The sequence below is a fragment of the Bubalus bubalis genome, chromosome 15 (assembly GCF_019923935.1).
Source record: "Bubalus bubalis isolate 160015118507 breed Murrah chromosome 15, NDDB_SH_1, whole genome shotgun sequence".
In the NCBI taxonomy this organism is placed as follows: Eukaryota; Metazoa; Chordata; class Mammalia; order Artiodactyla; family Bovidae; genus Bubalus; species Bubalus bubalis.
This window is the reverse complement of record NC_059171.1, coordinates 35,555,633-35,580,270: the sequence shown is the minus strand read 5'-3', so window position 1 is coordinate 35,580,270 and position 24,638 is coordinate 35,555,633. Positions and strand designations below refer to the sequence as shown.

Genomic DNA, 24,638 nt, shown 5'->3' with positions numbered 1-24,638 from the left:
TATGCCTTTGGCTAGGCTCATCACTCACCTTGTTATTTACTGGGGAGGGAAGTTGAGTGCTGTATGAATGACTGACAGAGCTGGGCCTTTTATTGGACTGCATTTAAAAAAAAAATGGGTTGAGTTCCTGTGAAATCCTTCGTTCCTCACATGGCCGCTATGAATCATCACTGGAGCCAGATCCATCATGGAATGCCAAGAGCCTGATACAGGCTGATGCATTGCCTTGGCCAAGAAATCTGGGGAAGCGGCATTGTGATAAAGTTGCTTCTTATTTGACTGCCTTTCTTTTAAAATAGAAACTTCTGTTACTCACAGGAAGGTGCCAGAAGCTGTTTTCATCCCCTTTTTCTGTGCAAAAATGCTTGATTTTCAAGCAGCCTATTTTTATCATCCTTTCCCACCATTCCCAGACTTCACAATGCTGTTTTGAGGACACGGGAGTATGGCTTCTGGACTTGAACATCGTTGTTGTGCTGTGAGGCCGAGGGCAGAGGAATGGACTGTGTGGTTTGCTTGGTTTCTGTCCTATTTGGAAACTGGAGAAGAAGTCACATTCACAGCGCAAGTCAGAGTAGCTGAATGTGAAACAATCGCCGGGACCATTTCCCTTGAAACAGCTTTCATTTCCAACCCTTGTACTGAGTACCTGCTAAGGACCAGGTGCTGTACTGGGGGCTTGGGTGTTTAAACATTTGATGTGGTCTCTGTGCTCCAACGAGGAGCTAATGGTGATGTTGTAAAGGACACAGGCATGTAACTATGCAGAGGAAAGGGTAGTCAGTTCTACCTATGGGGTGTCAGGGAAGTCGTCATATTGGAAGTGGTACTTTGGAGCTTTAAAGAGGAGTAAGTGTTCCTCTTGGACTGCAAGGAGATCCAACCAGTCCATTCTGAAGGAGATCAGCCCTGGGATTTCTTTGGAAGGAATGATGCTAAAGCTGAAACTCCAGTACTTTGGCCACCTCATGCGAAGAGTTGACTCATTGGAAAAGACTCTGATGCTGGGAGGGATTGGGGGCAGGAGGAGAAGGGGACGACAGAGGATGAGATGGCTGGATGGCATCACTGACTCGATGGACATGAGTCTGAGTGAACTCTGGGAGTTGGTGATAGACAGGGAGGCCTGGCGTGCTGCGATTCATGGGGTCGCAAAGAGTCGGACACAACTGAGCGACTGAACTGAACTGAAGTGTTCCTCTCATGGATGGGCTTGGAGGGCATTTTTGTTCCAATGATTCATCCCAATATGATATCAGGGAATTTTTTTTTTAATGCAACAAGGATTCTCCACAGTAAACCACAGGGACCATGCTTGATGTATCATTGGATTCCTGACATATTAGACAGAAATCAAAGAGGGACACTAGGGTTTGTATATGGCAACAAGATTGGACTATGGCATTCTTAACGTTTGGGACTGGATAATTTCTTTTCATTAAGGGGCTGTCCTATGCATTGTAGGATTTTTAATAGAAACCTTGCCTCTACCTACTATATACCAATGGTACCCCACCTCCATCAGTCATGAGAACTCAAAAATGTCTTTGACATTGCCAAATGTCCCCTAAGGAGCAAAATTACCCTCCATTAAGAAACTCTGGGCTGGAGAGACATTTAGAACAATTCTGGAGCTGAAGAATGGCAAGGGTGGTTGGCAGAACTTTAGAAATACTAGACACATGGAGCCTACATGGGTTGGCTTGGGAGAACTGTTTATTAGTATATAAATAACTCCTTGGAGCTGCTTATCTGAGGATCTGCTTATCACATGAAGAGAAATGTATGGGGCTTGCTAAGTGGCACTCATGGTAAAGAACCTGCCTACCAATGCAGGAGATGTAAGAGATGCAGGTTTGATCCCTGGTCAGGAAGATCCCCTGGAGGAGAGCATGGCAATCCATTCTAGTATTCTTGCCTGGGGAGTCCCATGGACAGAGGAGCCTGGTGGGTAATATTGCATAGGATCACAAAGAGTTGGACACAACTGAAGCAACTTAGCAGCAGCGGGAATATAGAGTATGAGAAGCAGCTTAATAACGTATTGCTGTGCTGTGCTGTGCTTAGTCATTCAGTCGTGTCCAAATCTTTGTGACCCCCTGGACTATAGCTCGCCAAGCTCCTTTGTCCATGGGGATTCTCCAGGCAAGAATATTGGAGTGGCTTACCTTGCCTTCCTCCAGGGAATCTTCCCGTCAGGGATCAAACCCAGGTCTCCCGCATTGCAAGTGAATTCTTTACCGTCTGAGCCACCAGGGAAGCCCAATAATGTATTAACATCTGCAATTCAGAACATCTGTCCAAATGACTTTCCACTTGGAACTCATAATTGAGATTACCTTTGGTTTCCTTAGTCTGAGTCCTAATACATTGAGGAGGTCTCTCCCAATTGGCAACCAAACCAGCTTTGCATTGCAACTTCTCTGAAAGCTACGAGCCTTTCTTTAAGAGGTAATCCCAGAGTGTCACCACATGAATTTCCCTTTTGAGTCAGACTCTCAGAAAATGTGCTCACCAAAGTTGACCAAATTCATCTGGCCATTTTTGCATGACTTGGTAAGATACAGAGGACGTTGCCATTTTATAAAACAGGGTATGAAGATCTATTCAAAGCATCAAGATAGAAGCCATTTTTTTTTAGAGCCAACCAGTTATGGGGCATACAAATATGAGGGCCACAGAGTGTCTATTATACAAGGGTTCTCGGAGCTAAGATTATTAGTAGAATTCATGGTGATTTGAAAGAAGTTAATAACCTCTGTATCCATTTTTTTTTCCTTTGTAAAATGAGGTAATATAAATGCGTATCTTTTTATGGGGTTGGTGAGAACTGAAAGGAAATCATCCAAGAACGATATCAGCAGAGTGCCTGGTGTGCAGTGAGCACTTTACACGTGTTAATGGAAATTTATTGACACCAGTATTTCAATGCCATCATAATATGCTTGGAAGCTCTGAGAGCATCAAGACGGGATCCTTGATTGAGGGCGGATAGTGGGAATCAGAGAAGGCTCTCTGTAATGGGAGAAACCCAGTAGGAGTCCTGAAGGAGGAAGACCTAGAAGCTGGGCAGAATGAGCAAGACAAGGGGGTGTTTTCAGCCTTCCTGTTCTCTCTGCTGAACCAACCATCCCCAGATCTCTGAAAGACTCACTGCCTCCCTCCAGTGGGACTTTGCTCAAATTTTCTTCTTTCTCATTAAGTGGTTCTACCCACATCCTGCAGTCCATGGGGTTGCAAAGAGTCAGACACAACTGAGCGACTGAACTGAACCCACATCCTGTGTAAAACTGAACTTTTCATTCTTTCACAACCTATCTTTATGTTTCTCCTTGCTTTATGTTTCTCCTGGGAGTATGTCACCTTCTGACATTTTGCTTATTGCTAATGTTTATTGTCTGCTGGAAGGTAGGCTCCAGGAGGATGGAATATTTCTAAAGTTCATTCACAGCTATATAACTACTCTCTAAATTCTAGAACAGTGCAGGGCACAGGGCTGGAGTTTAAGAAATATTTGTTAAATAAATGAATTCCAGGCATGCAGTCTGAGCATAAGGGTGAAAGAGAACATCTGTTTAGGGAAATGAAAGCAAATTGATACGGCTTAAGCGTAGAATGTACGTTTTGAAGAAAGAAGAAATTGGGCTGGGGAAGTAACCAGGAACTTGAACATAGAAAGCTTTCTTTGACCTTGACCTTTACCTGAAGAACCATTTGAAGGATTTAAAGGATGGTCATAATTTTATTCTATAAATCTCACTCTAGCATCAATAAGGGGCTTCCCAAGGCGGTGCTAGTCCTCGAAGCTGGGCAGGGTGTGCAGGACAAGAAGGTGATTTCAGTCTTGCTGTTCCCTCTGTTGGACCAACCATCCCCAGATATCTGAAAGACTCACTGCCTTTCAGATAGGAGGATGCAAAGAGGAGGAAGCTGACTAAGCACAAGAGGAGCGGTCACCTGACCCTTGTCTGTTAAGATGAAAATGAATGAAGGTCTGACCTGGACATAGGTGATATGGATGACGAGACATCTTTGAAATGAGGTTGGAAAGGGCAAGAAGTTGACAGTTAATTGGATGGGAAAGGTAAATGGTGAGTGGGGAACCTAAAATTATTTCAAGGTTTTAAACTTGGACATTACCCAAGCAGGCAGGTGCCCAAGACTGGATCCATCTTATACTTTATTCTGAGACTTTATTTATTTATTTTGTAATTGGAGGATAATAGCTTTTCAATGTTGTGTTGGTTTCTGCTGTACAACAATGTGAGTCAGCCATAAGTATACATATACCCCCTCCTCTTGAGCCTCCCTACCTCTTCCCTCCCATCATACCCCTATAGGCCATCACAGAGGGCCAGGCTGGCTTCCCTGTGTTATACAGAAGCTTCCTACTAGCTATACATTTTACACATGGTAGTGTACATATGTCACTGCTACTTTCTCAATTTTCTGGAGTACAGGTGTACAAAGGCAATGCACCCCCTGCCCCCGGAAAGTTTCAGGACCCCTGAGTCAGCAACAGAGGTAGCCATCCTGATAAGATGATTCTGATTATTTTTCTTTCTGCCTATTTGCCCTATGACTCTGCTTTTGTCTTTGTTTGTATTAGACCCAGAAGCAGATGCTGAGCCTAGGATTTGAGTACAAGCAATTTATTACGGAGATGATGCCTGAAAACACAGATAGAGAAATAGGTACATCTAACAGAGAAGGAAAAGAAGTCAAGAATGAGTGTTTGATTGAGCAGGTTACCATTGTGAGCATCTGGGACTCAGTCCACTGATACCTCTGGGAAATTGGGTAAAAAGTGGTTCTCAAAATATGGACCGAGGTGCAGCAGTATTGGCATCAGCTGTGAACATGTTAGAAGTACAAGTTCACAGGCTCCATGCTGATCTACCATATTAGAACCTCCAGGGTTGGAGCCCATGAAGGTATTTTAATAAACGCTCCAGGCAATTCTTCTGTATATTAAACTTTAGACTCACTGCTATAGAATTTGTCTTAACATTAGCCCCCATGGACAGCAAAAAGCTGGGTGTATTTTTCTACCAACTCTGGTTCTTTGGGGTCATTAAAAATAAAAGTAAAGAGTAAATGGGAGATGGATGGTTGTCCTGAAACCTTCAGTGAATTGATTTTTAGGTATATTCTGTGCTATGAACTGCTTTCCATGATTACACCCGAATTTGGCTTACAAGGTGATGTTTTCTAAGCACTGTGGGAAAAGTTGAAATTAGTCTTATTCTATTTTATCCCCTTGCTGGAGCCCTGCTTCACCACCTGTCACATATTTCTTCTCACACTGAGACCTCTTTTCCTTGTGCTTGACCTGTGGTGAGTTGGACATCATTTATAAGAGTCATAGAGAAAAAAAAAAGAAAAAAGAGAACAGGAATTGGTACATATTAAAGTTGGCATAATTGAAACAAGCTGAATGACAAAGACCCACTGGCTCTTGATGTGAAGTTTTGAGTAACCTTGGTCAGATTTCTGAAAAGTTTCAGAAAAACGTCATAGACTTGAAGGTTTTTGAAACAAAGAGTTCGGTTGTCACCCAAAAACCAACCTCAGGACTGGTATACTGTTTGGAATTTGACTCTTCCTTTCGTGATGAACTGCTGAATTTCCTAAAGCTTCTGAATTGTAGGATTTGATCACTACTCTCTGGCTCCTTGCATGACGATTTCACTTGGTTAACAGGGGGCACTCATGGGGAGAAAAACCTAATACCCAGAAGTAAATAACACACACCCAACAGAGTATTTCTCTATTCACATTTAGCAAGGCTCCTTACATCCCAGTGTGCCGTACTTTTGTGGATGAATTTCAGATGGTAGCTGCTGAGGTGACCAAGTCATGCGCATCCTCCCTTCCTCCGCATCCTAATCTCATCATTTTAATGGAAATAACATCTGCCCATTATTCTTTAGAAACTCAAAACCAAGCCCTCCCCAGTGACAGTTAATAATAGTTAATTCTGTTGGTAACCACATCTCACTCCTTCAGTCTCTTCTCCATTTTCACTCTCCCTAGAGACGTCCTCACTCACAGGTCTTTAAATATCACCTTACAGTCACTTAGTCAGTCACTCAGTTATACAGTTATACACTCCGACTCTTACAGCCCTATGGACCAGAGACGCCAGACTATTCTGTCCATGGGATTTCCCAGGCACGAGTACTGGAGTGGGTTGCCATTTTCTTCTCCGACAGATCTTCCTGACCCAGGGATCGATTGAACCCACATCTCCTGCCTTGCAGGCAGATTCTTTACCACTGAGCCACTCGAGATTCCATGTTGATAAATTCAAATGTTCTATCTTCATCTCCTTCATCTTTATCTCAGACTTCTGCTGACAGCTCCTGTGGCTGGCTCCCAAAACTCAGTTCATCTAGAAAGAGGCTCCCGATCCTCTTCAGGGGTCCTGAGTGTGCTCCTTCGGCAGCGTTTCCTATTTCTAAAGAGCATGCCTCCATCCATGCTGTTGCTCAAATCAGAAATTTGGGAATTGTCTTTGTCGGTCTCCTTTTTCTCGTCCTCTGCGTCTCTTCATTTGCTTAGCTTTGTTGATTGTCTCTAGACTGTGTCTTGAAGCCATCTACTTTTCTCTATGGTCGCTGCTCCTACAGTAGGGCAATCAGTGGCCTCTGAACCAGTCTCTCAGTAGTCTCTCTGCAATCTCCTCATCCCATGGCAGCTAAGGTGAACTTTATGTACACAAAACTGATTGTGTCCCTCTCCTGCTTAAAATTCTTCAAGGATTTTCTGTAGCTTTTAAGATTAAATTCTAAAGGTCCACAAGGTCCTCTAGGATATAGCTCTCCAGCCTCAACTCTTGTTTCTCTCTCACTCAAATTCTCTCCAAACTCAAGGTCTTTCCCCTGCTCTCAGTCTGGGTAATGCCTATCTCACTCTACGTGCTGTTTTTCCAAAGGAAGCCTTCCCTGGTTCCACTGAGCAGGTTAAAATTGTCCTGTTCATGATGTCCTGCTCACACAACTTTTCTCTCACAGGAAGTATCAAAAGTGATTCATTTTCCATGTGATTATGTATTTACTATCTATTGGCCAAACTAAGCTGTGAATTTGTAAGGTCAGAGACCATATCTGTTTTGTTTACTGCTAAATTGTTAGCGTGTTTTACAGAGCTGGACACTAAGTGAATACTCAAGTGTCCGTTGAATGGATGGATGAGAGATGTTGGCACTAGTTAAATTCCAGAGTGATTAAAGATAATTAAGGTGTCCAGGAAGACTTGGGAGAGAGGGCTGACCTGGTGAGCCAGTGTGACAAGTTCAAAGTGGAGAGGCTGGGATACTTCCTCTGTTCTGTGTACTAAGCTATAGAGAAGAGATTTAGGGATCACCATACAAATAGGAGCAGAGTGTCTTCTTAATGAAGCTATTCAAGAGTCAGTCATCGCATACAATTCAGAGCTCCTGGTAACCTGGTTAGAGAAGCTTGCCCACTTAGAACCTTGGGCCTGATTCACACACCTGGTAACTGGTACAGGATGGAAATGGGGATGGAGAAAGGAGGGAGATGAGACAGGGAGAGTCGGAAAGAAAGATCCCATGTGGTGGGGGAAGCTGAGACAAGAAGCAGAGAAGAAAGACGCTTTCTGCCTAAGAGCCCAGATGTCGAGAGAGCAAGAGACCACATTGAGGGGGCTTAATGAATGGCAACTGACTACCTGGCCTGGATATTCCCTTTATTTAGGGAAGAGAGTAAGGCAGTAGTTAGTGGAATAAGAGGGCTAAGTGCTCTTTCTCATATACCTCCCTTATTGGAAGTAAACAAAGCCTCCTCTTCAAGAGGAAAAGAAATAAGTTTTCTCCTCCTGAGGCCAGGAGGCTGAATGTGATCACATGCCCCAGTAGCACTTCTGGAGCGGATCCTAAGAATTTCCTCCTTTGAACTATTAATTTGGTGATTTTCCATTGTGAAACACTCCATTATTCTTACCTGGAGAATTCCATGGACAGAGGAGCCTCACGGGCTACAGTCCATGGGGTCGCAAAGAGTCAGACACCAGTAAGCAACTAACACTTTCACTTTCCCCATTATACTTTATATCTATATTATGTATATCCCTTATATTATTAGACAGTTATTGCCTCTTTATGAATCAGTATCTCCCAGTAGTCTTTGAGTTTTTTGGAGGAAAGACCACACCTTTTTCACTATTGTAACTTCTAGGTCTATGAAGATTTTTTTATACTCAATAATGTTTACCATATGCATATGCACACAAGAAAGTGGTCAGGATCTGAAGATGATGAGATACTGTTCATAACATTCCAGCTTTGAGGAGATTCTCTGTTTTTGTTGGTCTTTGTGTCATTCCCATACTGTTCTAAATCACTAATCAATCCATGATCATTACAATTCTGTACTTCTCCAAATAATCCATGAGTATATATTTTAATTTTCTCCCTAAATAATCCAGGGAGAGACAATAGGAAGCCATGATTTTAGGTATGCAGAGTCCACATAGGTTTGCAGGAGCATTTCAAGTTTGTAGAAAATCTCTGGAGGTTGTTGCAAATTATTTATAAATAATGAGCCAAAGTGATTAACCTCTTCATGTGTATGTGAATGAGATTATCCTTTTTATTTTTCAGCCCAGGTTTTGTGTGTATATGTGTGTGTTGGGAGACACTTGGAAATTAGAATGTTAATAACTATACCCTGCTTTTAATGAGGACCTGGAGATAATGAGATCATGGCAGCATAAACCTAATGCTACACAGCTAATTTAGTCCAAGGATTTCTATGCTACACAACAAAATAAAGGCCTTAAACTCTGTTGAGTTCTCTCTCTTTTTCTAATGATGGATTTCCCAAAACACAAGGGTGTATGACACAGCCGTTCATGTTTAAACTAAAAGACTATGTTTTTCTCTTTGCTGTATGATCAATGAAACGTGTCAGTCCCCAAGACATGACCAAACAGCATCAAAGCGGGAATGAAAATGCAGACGTTGTCTGCATAATACTTCTGAAAGCCACCAGGAGACTATTAAGGGATTTGAGACCAAACACTACACTAGTAAGATTCTTAAGAGGGGACAGTGAGTTGTTATGAGAGTCACATCTGTATGTTTGGGAAGTGGAGCATTGTTATATGTAGAGCAAAGAGAGAAAGAAAGCAGATTAAGGTATTCAAAGATGGATTCTTGGGGATTTTTTAAAAAATGGTTGTTTTAATTTTAGATTTTGTTTTTTAGATCTTAGATACTTTAAAATTGTATATATCACATGTTAGGTAATTTCACATATTTAGGTATTTTAGTGATTAAAAAAAGGAGTGGGAAGACTTTTGACACTGAGTTCTGTTAGCCAAGTATCTGTACTTTTTTTTTTTTTTTTTTTTTACTGTGCAGTGCAGTGTGTGGAATCTTAGTTCCCTGACCAGGGATCTAACCTGTATCCCCTGCATTGAGAGTTCAGAGTCTTAACCACTGGACCACCAGGAGAGTCCTGGTGTCTGAGCTTCTTGGTGTAGATTGAGAGATGGAGGCCTCAGGTGAGTCTAAAACAAATTCAGGCTATCCAGGCATATCTATGAAGTGGTGGGTGCACTAGCCTTCAGCGGTCTATTTATCTGAGGTGATTTATGTGAGATTGAGGAGTGTTTTTTTTTTTAATCCTTATTCCATGGAAAACAAAAGGATTGAGGGACATGTGGAACATCAGAGTGTCTGAACCCAGACCCATGGATTCATTTTGGTGGGATAGGGGTGAGTAGAGGGGCTACTCTGCTACAGGTTAGAGGACTCATTTCTACCAGTGAGACTTGAGAAGATAGTCCTGTTTTGGGGAAATGTGGAATGGTGATATAGTGGGGACTGTGAAAAAGAAATAACTCCCTAGCTCCCTATAATGTTACTGCTTTAGCATTATAAAGATTTGCTTATGGATCACAAGGAATTAATGCTTGGCATGGACACCAGTGTTGGCATGTCCCTGGGCCACTTGTTTATGTTAGAGAAAGGAGGAACTCAGTGTAGACCTGATGTTCTTAGAACACTATGACAAATGAATGTCATATTGTCAGAACTCCATCCCTTGGACAAGATTGTATGGACCAGGGTCCATACTCAGCATGTCACCAGGCTCACACTGTCTTTCATGGAAACTCCTAGTATGTCTCATAAAACTCCAGGTTGAAAGCCACCACAATCAATACGATTTAGGATGGTTGTTGCTGATGTTACTTGAGAGAAAATATTAGTCATCTAAGTTCAACAAGTGTTCTACCCAGATTGAGTACATCAGAATACGGAGAAAGACTTCAGCCTTGTTCTTCACCAGCCTCTCCAAACAGGAGAATGGTTGAAGTGAATGTTACAGAGGAGGGATTGTAAGTAGCCACAGTGTTGGCCACACAGTCTCTTTCTTCCTTGGGATTCTTTTCCTCTAACATGCAATATTCCTGAGATAAATAAACTGCATAGTCATTATTACTGGGGACATTAGATGATATGAAAAAAAGTGGGACTTGGGCTTCCCTCATAGCTCAGATGGTTAAAGAATCCACCTGCAATGCAGAGGACCTGGGTTCTGTCCCTGGGTTGGGAAGATACCCTGGAGGAGGGCATGACAACCCACTCCAGTATTCTTATTTGGAGAACCCCATGTACAGAGGAACCTGGCAGGATACAGTCCATGGGGTCGCAAAGAGCTGGACATGACTGAGCGTAACTAAGCATAGGGAGTGGCTCATTTGATGAGGAAGAAAGAATGTAGGAAGAGAAGGGATAGAACAGATCACAAATTTCGCTGACATTACAGGTTGGTGTGGGGCAAGCTCTGCTCATAGTCATCCTCACTTTTTAGTGTGTGAGATCCATCTTTGGTGTTTCCACCTCAGGATGCAATTTTGCCATCCCTGACTTTACATATTCAGAGTAAATGTATTCCCGTGAACCTTGAAGCCGATATATTACAACACAACGTGGACTTCCCAACATTATCGATTCTGGTTGTGCATTGGCCATAAAGCAGGATCTTTCATCCAAACATGACAAGGTGCTTTATATGTAGTCTGTGTTTTTCTCCACTTTTTACAGTTAATAGAAAGGTATTGGGTTGGCCAAAAAGATTTTTGGGGTTTTTTCATACCATCTTATGGAATAACTCAAATGAATTTTTGGGGCAACCCAATAGAAAGCTGCCTGGCTGGCTAGAAAACAGAAGCAGAGCTAGAAATAGAACCTAGAAGTCTAACTTCTCTTTTTCACACTCTTTCTAAAATTATGGGACTGTTTGCTTCCTCCTCCTCCTTGTCCCATTGCTCTTCCCACTTGTGACTGTTGTTCACACCAGAACTTCACAGAAAGACTTCCCTGGAAGTCAAAAACATAGAATTGTGAAAGCAAAGTCCTGAATTTTCAACAGCCTATATTCTTGGAATACCAGGGAAGGATATTTCTCATCATTGAGAGAGCTGTTCAGAACTCATTATGAAAGTGTTACTGAGACGTTTATATTCATATCTAAGTCAGATATTATTGGACTGTGTTTCTTATGTTAAAACTTGATATTATGACCTGTAAAAATGGGGTTAAATTATATCCTTGGTAGGATTTTCTGAGGATTAAATGGAATAGTTTATATTAGATACTCAGCTACTTTTTATTTTATGGCTGTAGATGAAAGGAGAAAAAGGTACCATATTGAAACCTTCAATTTAACATAATTCAAATAATTTGAGTTCCATAAATATTTCCTGTGTATCTATTTTGTGTGAAGAAGTGCCTTCTATTCCCAGAAAGATGAGATGTTAACTGAATTATATCACATTTGGTTCTGTGTGGATGCCTATGGGAATCGTGCTGCTGCTGCTAAGTCACTTCAGTCGTGTCCAACTCTGTGTGACCCCATAGACAGCAGCCCACCAGGCTCCCCCGTCCCTGGGATTCTCCAGGCAAGAACACTGGAGTGGGTTGCCATTTCCTTCTCCAGTGCATGAAAGTGAAAAGTGAAAGGGAAGTCACTCAGTCTTGTCTGACTCTTCTTGATCCCATGGACTGCAGCCTACCAGGCTCCTCCATCCATGGGATTTTCAAGGCAAGAGTATTGGAGTGGGGTGCCATTGCCTTCTCTGAAACATTGTGCAGGAAAACAATATGCCAACAGTAATATTGGTACCATCTTTGTTGGGCATTTCTTTAACATAATGGCTCAGAGCATGGGTTCTAGAACTGCCTTAGATCAAATTCTGCTTCTGACCCTTTCTGGCTGTCTGACCATGGTACATTTCTTAATCTGTGCTGCAGTTTCTTCATAATATTAATAGTACTTACTTCATAGAATTGTAGAGATTTTACTTTTATTTTTTAAATATTTATTTATTTGGCTGCACTGGATCTTAGTTGCAACATTCAAGATCTCTTAAAAGTTCAATTTATGTAAGACATTAAGAGTCATGCTTGGCTTGATGGTAAGCTCACTCACTGTTAACTCATCCCTATGTGTTGCAGGCTGGCTCTCCATCACAGCTTCAAAGGAGGAAGTACCCTGTTGGGTCATGGTATTCTAGAGTCTATTCCTCCATTTACACGTTCAGACTCACAGTTTTGTAAATGCACTGAAATTTATCTTAAGGCTGATTTACTAATTTGCCTCAAAAATATAACCACTGTGTACTGTAATGGTTAAAAGTCTGAACTCCAGAGAAATGTTCTAACTTAGCTTCAAGCTCTGACATAGCTGCCTGTCCTTGGACAAGTTGCTTATCCCATCTGAGCTTCAGTTTCCTCTCCTGTAAGATTAAAATCATAAGTATACCATTTTCTGCAGAATGTGATGAGGATTACATGCTATAAATCATGTAAAGCACTTAGTACATGGGGAAGAAGCTGTGAAGATGTCAATTCCTAGGTTCTCCTTTCTGAGTTCTCAGCTTCCCTTGCAGTCAGATGAGACCATGTGCCTGAACTCTGGCCATTGGAACGTGAACACAGGTGATGTGCATAAATTCCAGACTCGCTCACCAAACCTCCATGTGCATTTTCTGTTCTCTTTCTCTATCCACAAGTTGCCTAAATAAGTCTCTGCAGACTCAGGGGACAACAGTGCCAATGACAGAAGCGGCTGAGATCCCTGATTAAGTGCAGGCTAGGGCCTCCCTGTTCTTTCCAGCCAAAACCCACACACCAGCATAAGTGAGGGAGAAATTTTAAAACTTTTCTTGGGTTAAGCTGCTGAGATTTAAGGTTTTTGAAACAGGATTTTTAGCCTAGCCTGTGTAGCACAGTAGCTGACTGATCAAAATGATCAGCACATGTTAGCTATTAATAGTAACCATCATCAGCAGTCAGACCTTGATGCTCATGGTCACAGTTCTCTCCCTGTTTGTGGCTCCATGTGAGAAATTAAATAATGGTGCTCTACATTTCTCAAAACATTTGTGAGTAAAGGAACCAGAACAAAGGAGCATGCTTGTTAGAGCCAAAGCAACAGTGATTCTGACAAACAACTGAGAAGCAGTAATACAAACCCACTGGTTCCTCAGTAGTGAACTTGGATTGACCATGATATTTCTACTTTCTGATTCAGTCAAGACAGGGCTAGGTAAACACTGATACATTTGTTCCCTTTGGAATAGTCTTTTCGAGATGGTATGTCCATCATCCTCACAGTGCTTGCATATCCTTTCTTCAAGCAAGGTCCAAAGCCGTTGATGCAATAAAATGCTCTAAGTTACCAAAAATCTATTTTTTCCTCTGTTACATTGATTCACCCTGACATACCAAATTGATGCTATGTGTATGCTGCTGCTGCTAAGTCGCTTCAGTCGTGTCCAACTCTGTGCGACCCAATGGATGGCAGCCCACCAGGCTCCGCCACCCCTGGGATTCTCCAGGCAAGAATACTGGAGTGGGTTGCCATTTCCTTCTCCAGTGCATGAAAGTGAAAAGTGAAAGTGAAGTCGTGCAGTCGCGTCCGACTCTTCGTGACCCCATGGACTGCAGCCCACCAGGCCCCTCTGTCCATGGGATTTTCCAGGCAAGAGTACTGGAGTGGGGTGCCATTGCCTTCTCCGTATGTGTATGCAGTTGGAGATATATTAGTATAACTTATGTTTCCTCGAGGCTCTTCCCTATCACCCTGATTGGAATTTTAAGCATTATTCTAAACTCTTTTAAGAACCAATTGGTTGATGTTGGCAGTTGGGTTGGGTCATATTTGAGGGATAGATTTGAGTAATTAATTTTCAGGGAATAACCTTGACTTTTGCCCATAATATTGTCTCGCTGCTCTACTTTCCATTTATATTTTGTGCCCTTCAAACCTTTACTGAGGCCACTTGACATCACTGGACATTCTTTTTTTTTTTTTTTTTTAATATTTATTTAGCTGGGATCTTCAATCTTCATTGCAGCCTGTAGGACCTTTAGTTGTGGTCTGTGAACTCCTAGTTGTCACATGTGGGATCTAGTTCCCTGACCAGGGATCGAACCCTGACCCCATGCATTGGGAGCATGGAGTCTCAGCCACTGGACCACCATAAAAGTCCCCTCATTGGATGTCCTTTTACATCTCACCTTTCCCAGGTATCTGCCACCTCCTACATTACTTTCAGAAGCTTGATTAAGTCCCTGTGGTAGCTAGCATGATGTATTGGCACAGCACAGTGGAAACAATGGATTTCTAGAGATTTACCATCTACCATCAGAGGAGTTAAAGAGAGCCCTCTAAAAGGGGAAGCATGATAAACTTATGCCCTTATATTACTGTAATTCTGTGTCACTCAATGGGCTTCCCTTTTGGCTCAGACAGTAAAGAGTTCACCTGCAATGCAGAAGACCTGGGTTTCATCCCTGGGTCAGGAAGATGCCCTGGAGAAGGTAATGGCTATCTACTCCAGTATTCTTGTCTGGAAAATTCCATGGACAGAGGACCCTGGCCAGCTACAGTCCATGAGATCTCACAGAGTCAGGCATGACTTAGCGACTAAATAACAGCAGCAGCAGCAGCAACAAAGGTGCCGAGAAGTAAGAGTATAATTATGAGTAATTTGCACTTTTGTGCTGGGAGAGCCCATGAACTTGTAAGGGAGAAACAGACATGTTATTATTCCATGACTACTGTTTATTTTTAATAGCTAACTTGTTTTTGTTCACTTAAAGAATGCCTGAGTTATATACAACTTTTGTACCTTTTAACTGAGACATGATTCATATACAGTGAAGCATACAAATCTTAGGTATGCTGCTGCTACTGCTAAGTCGCGTCCGACTCTGTGCAACCCCATAGACGGCAGCCCACCAGGCTCCCCTATCCTTGGGATTCTCCAGGCAAGAACACCGGAGTGGGTTGCCATTTCCTTCTCCAATGCATGAAAGTGAAAAGTGAAAGTGAAGCCGCTCAGTCACATCCGACTCTTCGCGACCCCATGGACTGCAGCCTACCAGGCTCCTCCGCTCATGGGATTTCCCAGGCAACAGTACTGGAGTGGGGTGCCATTGCCTTCTCCAAAATCTTAGGTATAATGCTCAATAAATTTTTATATGGACACTCACAGAACAATAGCTCAGTTCAACATACCCAGCACCTCAGAATATGCACCACCCAAAAGGATACCTCTGATACTATAGATTAGTTTTGTGGTTTTGAATTCTGTAGAAATGTACTTATACGAGCCTCTTGTGTCTAGCTTCTGTTGTCTAAGATTATCTGTAAGATTGATGTTACTGAGTGTTGTCATAGATTCATCCATCTTGCTTTTGACTCTTTTGGTTATTTATAATTTGAGGACTTTATGATAAAGCTACAGTGAACATTCCTGTATAGGCATTTGCAGGTTATAAGCACTCATTTTTGAGGGTTATAGACACAGGATTGTAATTACTGGGTTACATATTTGCTTTAGTAGATTCTGATAAACAGTTATCCACAGAGTATCAATTTGTATTCCCTCTAGTAATGAGTAAGTAAGTAATGAGTCTAGTAAGGAGACAGGGAGCAAGACCATCCCCAGGAAAAAGAAATGCAAAAGCAAAATGGCTGTCTGGGGAGGCCTTAAAAATATGTGTGAAAAGAAGAGAAGTGAAAAGCAAAGGAGAAAAGGAAAGATATACCCATTTGAATGCAGAGTTCCAAAGAATAGCAAGGAGAGATAAGAAAGCCTTCCTCAGCGATCAATGCAAAGAAATAGAGGAAAACCACAGAATGGGAAAGACTAGAGATCTCGTCAAGAAAATTAGAGATACCAAGGGAACATTTCATGCAAAGATGGGCACGATAAAGGACAGAAATGGTATGGACCTAACAGAAGCAGAAGATATTAAGAAGAGATGGCAAGAATACACAGAAGAACTGTACAAAAAAGATCTTCATGACCCAGATAATCACGAAGATGTGATCACTCACACTCACCTAGAGCCAGACATCCTGGAATGTGAAGTCAAGTGGGCCTTAGGAAGCATCACTACGAACAAAGCTAGTGGAGGTGATGGAATTCCAGTTGAGCTATTTCAAATCCTGAAAGATGATGCTGTGAAAGTGCTGCACTCAATATGCCAGCAAATTTGGAAAACTCAGCAGGGGCCACAGGACTGGAAAAGGTCAGTTTTCATTCCAATCCCAAAGAAAAGTAATGCCAAAGAATGCCCAAACTACCACGCAATTGCACTCATCTCACACACTAGTAAAGTGAAAGTGAAGTCGCTCGGTTGTGTCCGACTCTTAGCGACCCCATGGACTGCAGCCCACCAGATTCCTCCATCCATGGGATTTGCCAGGCAAGAGTACTAGAGTGGGGTGCCATTGCCTTCTCACACTAGTAAAGTAATGCTCAAAATTCTCCAAGCCAGGCTTCAGCAATATGTGAGCCATGAACTTCCAGATGTTCAAGCTGGTTTTAGAAAAGGCAGAGGAACCAGAGATCAAATTGCCAACATCCGCTGGATCATGGAAAAAAGCAAGAGAGTTCCAGAAAAACATCTATTTCTGCTTTATTGACTATGCCAAAGCCTTTGAATGTGTGGATCACAAGAAACTGTGGAAAATTTTTCAAGAGATGGGAATACCAGACCACCTGACCTGCCTCTTGAGAAACCTGTATGCAGGTCAGGAAGCAACAGTTAGAACTGGACATGGAACAACAGACTGGTTCCAAATAAGAAAAGGAGTATGTCAAGGCTGTATATTGTCACCCTGCTTATTTAACTTCTATGCAGAGTACATCATGAGAAATGCTGGGTTGGAGGAAGCACAAGCTGGAATCAAGATTGCCAGGAGAAATATCAATAACCTCAGATATGCAGATGACACCACCCTTATAGCAGAAAGCGAAGAACTAAAGAGCCTCTTGATGAAAGTGAAAGAGGAGAGTGAAAAAGTTGGCTTAAAGCTCAACGTTCAGAAAACTAAGATCATGGCATCCGGTCCGCTCACTTCATGGCAAATAGATGGGGAAACAATGGAAACAGTGGCTGACTTTTTTTGGGGGGGCTCCAAAATCACTGCGGATGGTGATTGCGCCATAAAATTAAAAGATGCTTGCTTGTTCTTTGGAAGGAAAGTTATGACCAACCTAGACAGCACATTAAAAAGCAGAGACATCACTTTGCCAACAAAGGTCCGTCTAGTCAAGGCTATGGTTTTTCCAGTAGTCAGGTATGGATGTGAGAGTTGGATTATAAAGAAAGCTGAGCACGGAAGAGTTGATGCTTTTGAACTGTGGTTTTGGAGAAGACTCTTGGACTGCAAGGAGATCCAACCAGTCCATCCTAAAGGAGATCAGTCCTGGGTGTTCACTGAAGGGACTGATGTTGAAGCTGAAACTCCAATACTTTGGCCACGTGATACAGAGAGCTGACTCCTTTGAAAAGACCCTGATGCTGGGAGGGATTGGGGGCAGGAGGAGAAGGGGACGACAGAGGATGAGATAGCTGGATGGCATCACTGACTCGATGGACATGAGTCTGAGTGAACTCCGGGAATTGATGATGGACAGGGAGGCCTAGCCTGCTGTGGTTCATGGGGTCGCAAAGAGTCGGACACGACAGAGCTACTGAACTGAGCTAGTTGAGAATTCCAGTTGTTACCCATCCTCACCAAAATTTAGTTTTGTTAATTAGTTATTTAGTGTTAATTGTGTATCTTATCATGGTTTTAATTTTCATTCCCTAGTAACTAACAATTTATTTATTTAGACATTTTTATATTCTCATGTGAACTGCTTTTTAAGGATTTTGCCTTTTAAAACAAAAAAAGTATTGTTTCTTTTTCTTATTAAGGTAGGAATTCTTTACACATTCTAGTTTAAATATCTGGTAGGACCTATCTACCCATCTATCTATCTACACAAACACATATATATGTGTATATTCACTTTATTATCCTTATAATTTCTGTAGGAACTGTAGTGATGGATTTTTTTTTTTTTTCCTTCCCTAATTTGTTTTCTCTCTCTCTTTTTTCCCCTTGATCAGTATTGTTTGGACTGCATCAATTTTGTAAGCCTTTTAGAAAACATTTTTTGCCTTTGTTGATTTTTTTCAATAGCCTTTCTCTTTTCTATTCAGTTGATGCCTATTTTTATTTAATTGGTGTCTATTTCTATTTATTTGGTGTCTACTTTTATTGTTATTAGCGTTTCTACTTTGGGTTAAATTTTTCTTCATTTTTTTAGCTTCTTGCAAAAAATGAAATTTTAAAGCACTGGTTTTAAATGTTTTGTTTTTTTTTTCCTAATATATGCACTGTTTTAGCTTTATGCCACACATTTTAACATGTGGTATTTCATTGCTATTAAGCTAAAAATAATTTTTAATTTTCCTTATGACTTTTCTTTGAATGTTGGACATAGTTGCAGGTTTGCTTGCTTCTCCTTTCAGTTCTGTTAACTTTGCTTTATGCTTTACACATTTGGAAGCTGTGTTAATTGCATATAAATTTCAGCTCTATCTTGTTGCATTTTCCCTTTTACTATTATAAAATGCTCTTTAACTCTTGCCTTGAAGTCTACCTGATATTCATGTAGCAACCTCAGCTTTCTTTTGATTAGGTTTGATTTGTTTAGATGTTAAAAAATTATTTTACTTTTACATTTTTAAATGGACTTATATTTACATTCTGTCTCTTATATACAGCATGTAGAATTGGGTTTAGTAGCCTGAAAACATATGCCTTTTAATTTGATTTTTAAAAATCATTTATATTTAATGTAATTGCTGATACAGTTTTATGCTTGCCATCTTATTTTTTATTACATTTTTTCCCCGTATTTTTTGTCTTCTTTTAGGTCAATCAGGTATGTATTTTGTAAATACATTGTATGTTACTGACTCCACAAGATATTACTAATGTTGTTACTTTAAAATTTAACATGTATGTTTAAATTTATGGTTGTTACCAGGTATTTTCTGCTAAAAGCTTGGGGTGGGGCTAGAATTATTTTGCTACTGTAAAAAAAAAAAAGACTTTGCTTGATGCATGATAAAGGGGGGCATGAAGAAGAAAGAGAGGCAGAGTGGAGGTAGAACAGGAGCTAGTGAGATGGCAGAAGGTCAAGAACTTTATGAAATCATTTCTCCTTAAAACTCCTAATTGCCAGACCTTTTATAACTATTACAAAATATTGAAGTACCTACTAAATATGTATTTTTTATAGAATAATTTATTCATTTATTCAACCATTTTTTCCATTCATTTGTAAAACATCAGTGGAGCATGTATTCCAGTTCTGGGCTAATTGCTTAAGATAAAATGATTAAAATAAAATAGACATAGTTCCTGGCCTCAAGGAACTCATAGTCTCTAGACAAAGCATATATATATATACTATAAACAGATATGACTAAGGTCTCATTTAATTCAGAATAATGGTTTGAAATTTAATTAGGTCACCCATGTCTCTAAAAATCTCCAATCGATTTTGATTAGACTTAGAAAAAAATCTAAATCTTTGAGGTGGTCTGCCGCTGCCTGTCTCTGTCTTCATCTTTTATGGCTGCGCTCTCAGGCACCGTTTCCCTAGGACCCAAATTCATTGCTACCTCAGAGTTTCTGCCCTCATGGTTCTGTCAGTTTACAGCATTTGTCTCAAACTTGCCACAAGACTGATTTCTTCACACCTTCAACTCTCAGCTTAAATGTCATGTCCACAGTCAACATCTGACCACTCCCCCTTAATTCTGTCCACCTTGCCAAGTAATTTTCACATGACCGAAACCTGAAATCATCTCATTTATTAATTTTTTCTGCATTCCCTCCACTGGGATGTATGTTTCATAACAGTAGAGATCTGTTTTTCTTCATTTCTGTATCCCAACTTCATTGTATATAGTGGGTGTTGAATTCATGAGGGCTTAGAGTAGAGTGTGACACCTCCCCTCCATGATACTCTATTCTTACTCTCCTGAAGTTCCTTCATTCCAAGGTTTTGACAATAGTTAGTGCCAGGATTCTGGAGGGAAATTCTTTGCCATAGACTGTGTGAAGAATTTGAGACATTATTCTACTTATAAGAGATAAGGGGAATGTGGTAAGGGTTGGAGTAAAGAAGATATTAGAGGCAGAGTGCTACACTACTTGTCTCCTTTGGATGCTCTTCCCTCCAAATTATGAGACTCATGAATAGTTGCTATTGATTATAGAAATCAAAGTGTTGAATTTCATCCCAAAGTGGTCTAATGATGGAAAAAAGCAAAAATCAAAAATCAAGGAAGCTAAAGCTTGAGAGATAGAGCAGAGGAGATGGGTGTTGGGCTTCACCAAAAAAGCCAGTAAGCTGTACTTTCCCAGCCTCAAGTCCCCCCCAAAAAAGAGCCTGGAGTCAGCAATAGAGACATCGATGCTTTAAGCGATAGGGAGATCTTATATGTTTGAAGCAAGGTCCTGGAATGATACCCTGCTGTGTGCAGCAGACGGCAGGCAGGACATGAAGACATGGCAGCAGTCTTCACTGGGGTATGCTGGGAGGTGGAGAGAGGGGTTACCAGTTACAGGGGGAATTGAAGTCAGGTTGGCTCATTGGTTACCAGGGAAACCAGCAGAGGAGCAAGTCCCTCACTGCCCTTTTGATAAGCTAGTCTGGTGGAGATGTTCTGATATAAATATTAGAACAATCATTAGCTGGGACTAGGGGCAGGTATGTAGACATTTGCTGATCAGGCTCTATGATTAAGAGGAAAGATCAGTCGTGTGAGTAGGGTATGGGTGAGGCAGAGGCAGGTCAAGTGAGAATGTTCAGGGAGCAGGAGAAAAGTCATCATGAGTGGCCTGACCATATGTAGAAATATTGAAGGGACACTTCTCGAGGCCACAGAAATGGGAAGTTCAATACAATCTTGCCTAGCTTTTGGAGGGTGGGGAGAGAATGATAATTAAAATCTTTGCTACATAAAAGAATTAGGCATTAAAAGATATTCTAAAATGGAGGAAATGATTGAAAAATGATTAAGCCTGTCCACTAGATGCAGGAAGGGGGCTGTTCTGTAAAGTCTTTTCATACTGTGTGTAATGACTAAGGTAAGTCTTGACGAATCAGTCAATGTTTTCCAGGTAGACAAAGCAGTTGTGAGTGAAGAGTGTTTCAAAAAGAGATAGCAACATGTGAAATAGCATAGTGGTGTGAATCAGTATTCATTTTTTAAAAAAATAATTCAATCACCTTTAGTGAGTTCCTACTAATTGCCAGGCTCTGCACCCATCATGGAACTGCTGGGATTCCATTTTGCCCTGCAGGCAGCAGACCAAGGTAGAAGTTCAGAGCATAAGTTCTGGTGTCAGATGGACTTGAGTTCAAATCTTGGCTCTATTACTTCTGAGTTGTGCAAACTTGGGCAAGTTGCTTAATCTCTTTGTGCCTTGGTTTACTTGCTATGAGTAAACACATGAAAATGCATGCTGGGCGCTTTGCCCAGTGCCCCGAGCTCATGCTTAGTTGTTCAATCATGTCTGACTCTGTGACCCACGGACTATAATCCTCCAGGCTCCTCTATCCATGGGATTCTCCAGGCAAGAATACTGGAGTGAGTTGCCATGCTCTTCACCAGGGGACCTTCCCAAACCGGGGATTGAACCTGGATCTCCTGCACTGCAGGCAGATTCTTTACCATCTGAGCTACCAGGGAAGTGCCCAGTGCCTATATGTGACCAAACTGTCAGCCACTAGTCCTTCTATCATGTTGTTAATTTGGTATAAATGAGTACAGAATACTTGTGTGGGTGTACAAGATAATGAACTTTGTAAATGTTGCAGGAAGGGGGACCCCTTCTAGGGCCTAAGAGGGGGCCCTTGTCTAACACTCAGAAATGACTTGTCTGAGGAGACACATGTGCTGACACCCTCTATTGGGAAGAGGGTACCTGGATGGAGAGCAAGAGGGTGAGGGAACCCAGGAGGACTGCTCTGCCACAAGGCTCATGGTGATAGGATTAGCCCCAGGCTTTATGGTGATAGGATTAGTTTTCAGGTTGTCTCTGACTAATCCCTCTGACTCAGGGTCCTTCCTAGTGGTGCACACATCATTCAGCCAAGATGGATTCCAGAGAGGAGGATTCTGGAAGTTTGGTAGAACATGTGGCATTTCCCTTTGACCTTTCTCGAATTCTTCTGGTTGGTGATGGTTTGTTAGTTCTGAGTTCCTCACCAGACCTCCTGTCGTAAAATAACTCATGCAAGTTACGGTGCATGGCCAGAGTGGGTGGTTTCAATCAGTGTTTCCCCTAACATAACCACTGGCAGGTCTTTTTTGTAGTACATCATTATGGGGAAAGCTAGAAGTTTTTCCAAACTCTTCTCCTGGGGCCAGGGGTGGGGATTCTTGTTCCCATTCCACTGGTTATGAAAAGTTTTCACATAGAGGCAAAGCATCCTTGTACTTCTCTCCCGGAGGGTGGGGAGAGCTGCTGGCTGGGTACATCTGCATCACAGCTTTCTGGGTAAACTGGTCACTCCCTACAGATTTGTTATCATGCTAAAAGTGCCTCCTCCCTTCCTTTCTGGAGCTTTTGCAGCTGTTCCTGGAAGGAGACCCAGTTGAAAGGATTGTTATAGACCCGGAACAGCTGGGATCTTTAACGATCTGTCAGCAGCTCACAGCGAAGTTCCAACACCCTGAGGTAATGATGAGGGTGGTGGAAGGCTCTGAGGAGGAACTGATTCTGCAACAAGCTAAAAGCTCCTTGGAAATCTTGTGACATAGCTATGGAGAGGCTAGAGGCCTGGAGAGGGACGTGGAGAAGGAGGAGAGGAGAGGTTCTTCTCCAGAGATGTCTGGATGGCAGACAAATGAGATCCTGGGGGAGACTTCCAGGGTGGGCAGTGGGGGAGACACCCTGGGGCCAAGGAATTATAGCCTCATAATAAACTGGTCAAAGCAATCAATAGTCACATTGATTGTCATTTGCTCACAAATTGCACACCTGGTGTCCCTCAGAAAATCTTGGTCACAAGACATTAGACTGCTGATTCTGAAGGTTATGGACAGTGATTACTCTCTGTCCTATCACCTGTCACAGTATCAGCCCCGACACTCTTGGTCTCTTGATTCCAAAACAGGGTACAAAGGACCCAGCAAGTTAGTATGGAGAGTGCCGCTTCTTGCATGGCTGCATGGTCCGATGGCCCCATTTGTTTGGTTTTTAGGAACACTAATCATAAGCTAAGAGATCCAAGACCCTGTTATTTTAAAATTTCTTCCATAATCCGGGATTACACCCTGCATTTTTCACACTTTTTTTGGCTTTTGTTTGTTTTGTTTTCCATGGTCAGGATTAATGACACAAATCCAGCCATAATGAATAAATAAATTGTTTGTGTCAGTAAAAATTTAAGTCAGAAGGGATTTTGTTTGTTGGTAAATTCAGATGATGACAAGCTCTGGATGTGGCTCTATCCAGAAGCACATGATGTCTTCGGGTCTCTGTATGTCTCTATTGTCATCTCTCAGTTTTACATTTTTCTGTTATTCTTTACATGAGAGGTTTCCTCCAGAAGGCAGCAGAAAAAGTCACTAGTGGCTCTGAGCCTTTATTCTAGTAGCCTCTACAAGTCCAATGTACAGAGGGAACCCTTTGCTCAAAGGCTTTAGTGTAGAGGACTCTCACTGGTGAAATTGCCATGTGTACATCTTGGAACCAGTCATGGTGCCCCTTATCAGCAAAGCGTGTGTCACAGATGAGTCTATCTTTGATAGGGGTAATAGGGTCATTTGTATATGAACAGCTTTGAATGAAAGTAAGAGTTGTGGTGGTTCCCCAGTGGCAAACTGGGGTACAACAAGCAGAACATGAGTAAATGTGTACAGGGGAGGTAAAAACTCCAAATGTTTTACTTCATACCGAAACTAGGTTTCAAGTCTGTATTGCTCCTCCAGCTTTGTTAGACGAACTCTATACCACTGAGCCATCAGGAAAGCCCGTACTGCTCTTCCAATCATGAGTCCCCACAACAGTGGATAGATTTGGTTCAATTCAATTCCACAAACATTTACCAGGCACTTACTATGTGCCAAGATCTGTGGGAGGCCCTGGGAAAGCAAAGAGGAATGAAACATAAACTCCGCTGTCAGAGATCTCCCAGTTGATGACTAAGACCATAATAGTATGGATGAGGTTCTGTAGAGTGAGATGGACAAAATCCCACAACAGCACAGAGAAGAGAGTATTCAT

The 24,638-nt window shown here is 41.7% G+C and overlaps 1 long non-coding RNA gene across 4 annotated transcripts in view; it reads left to right on the top strand.

Annotated features, from left to right (window-relative positions):
• Positions 1 to 24,638, top strand: part of LOC123329464 — a 164,162-nt gene that overhangs the window by 37,897 nt on the left and 101,627 nt on the right. The window lies entirely within an intron of this gene.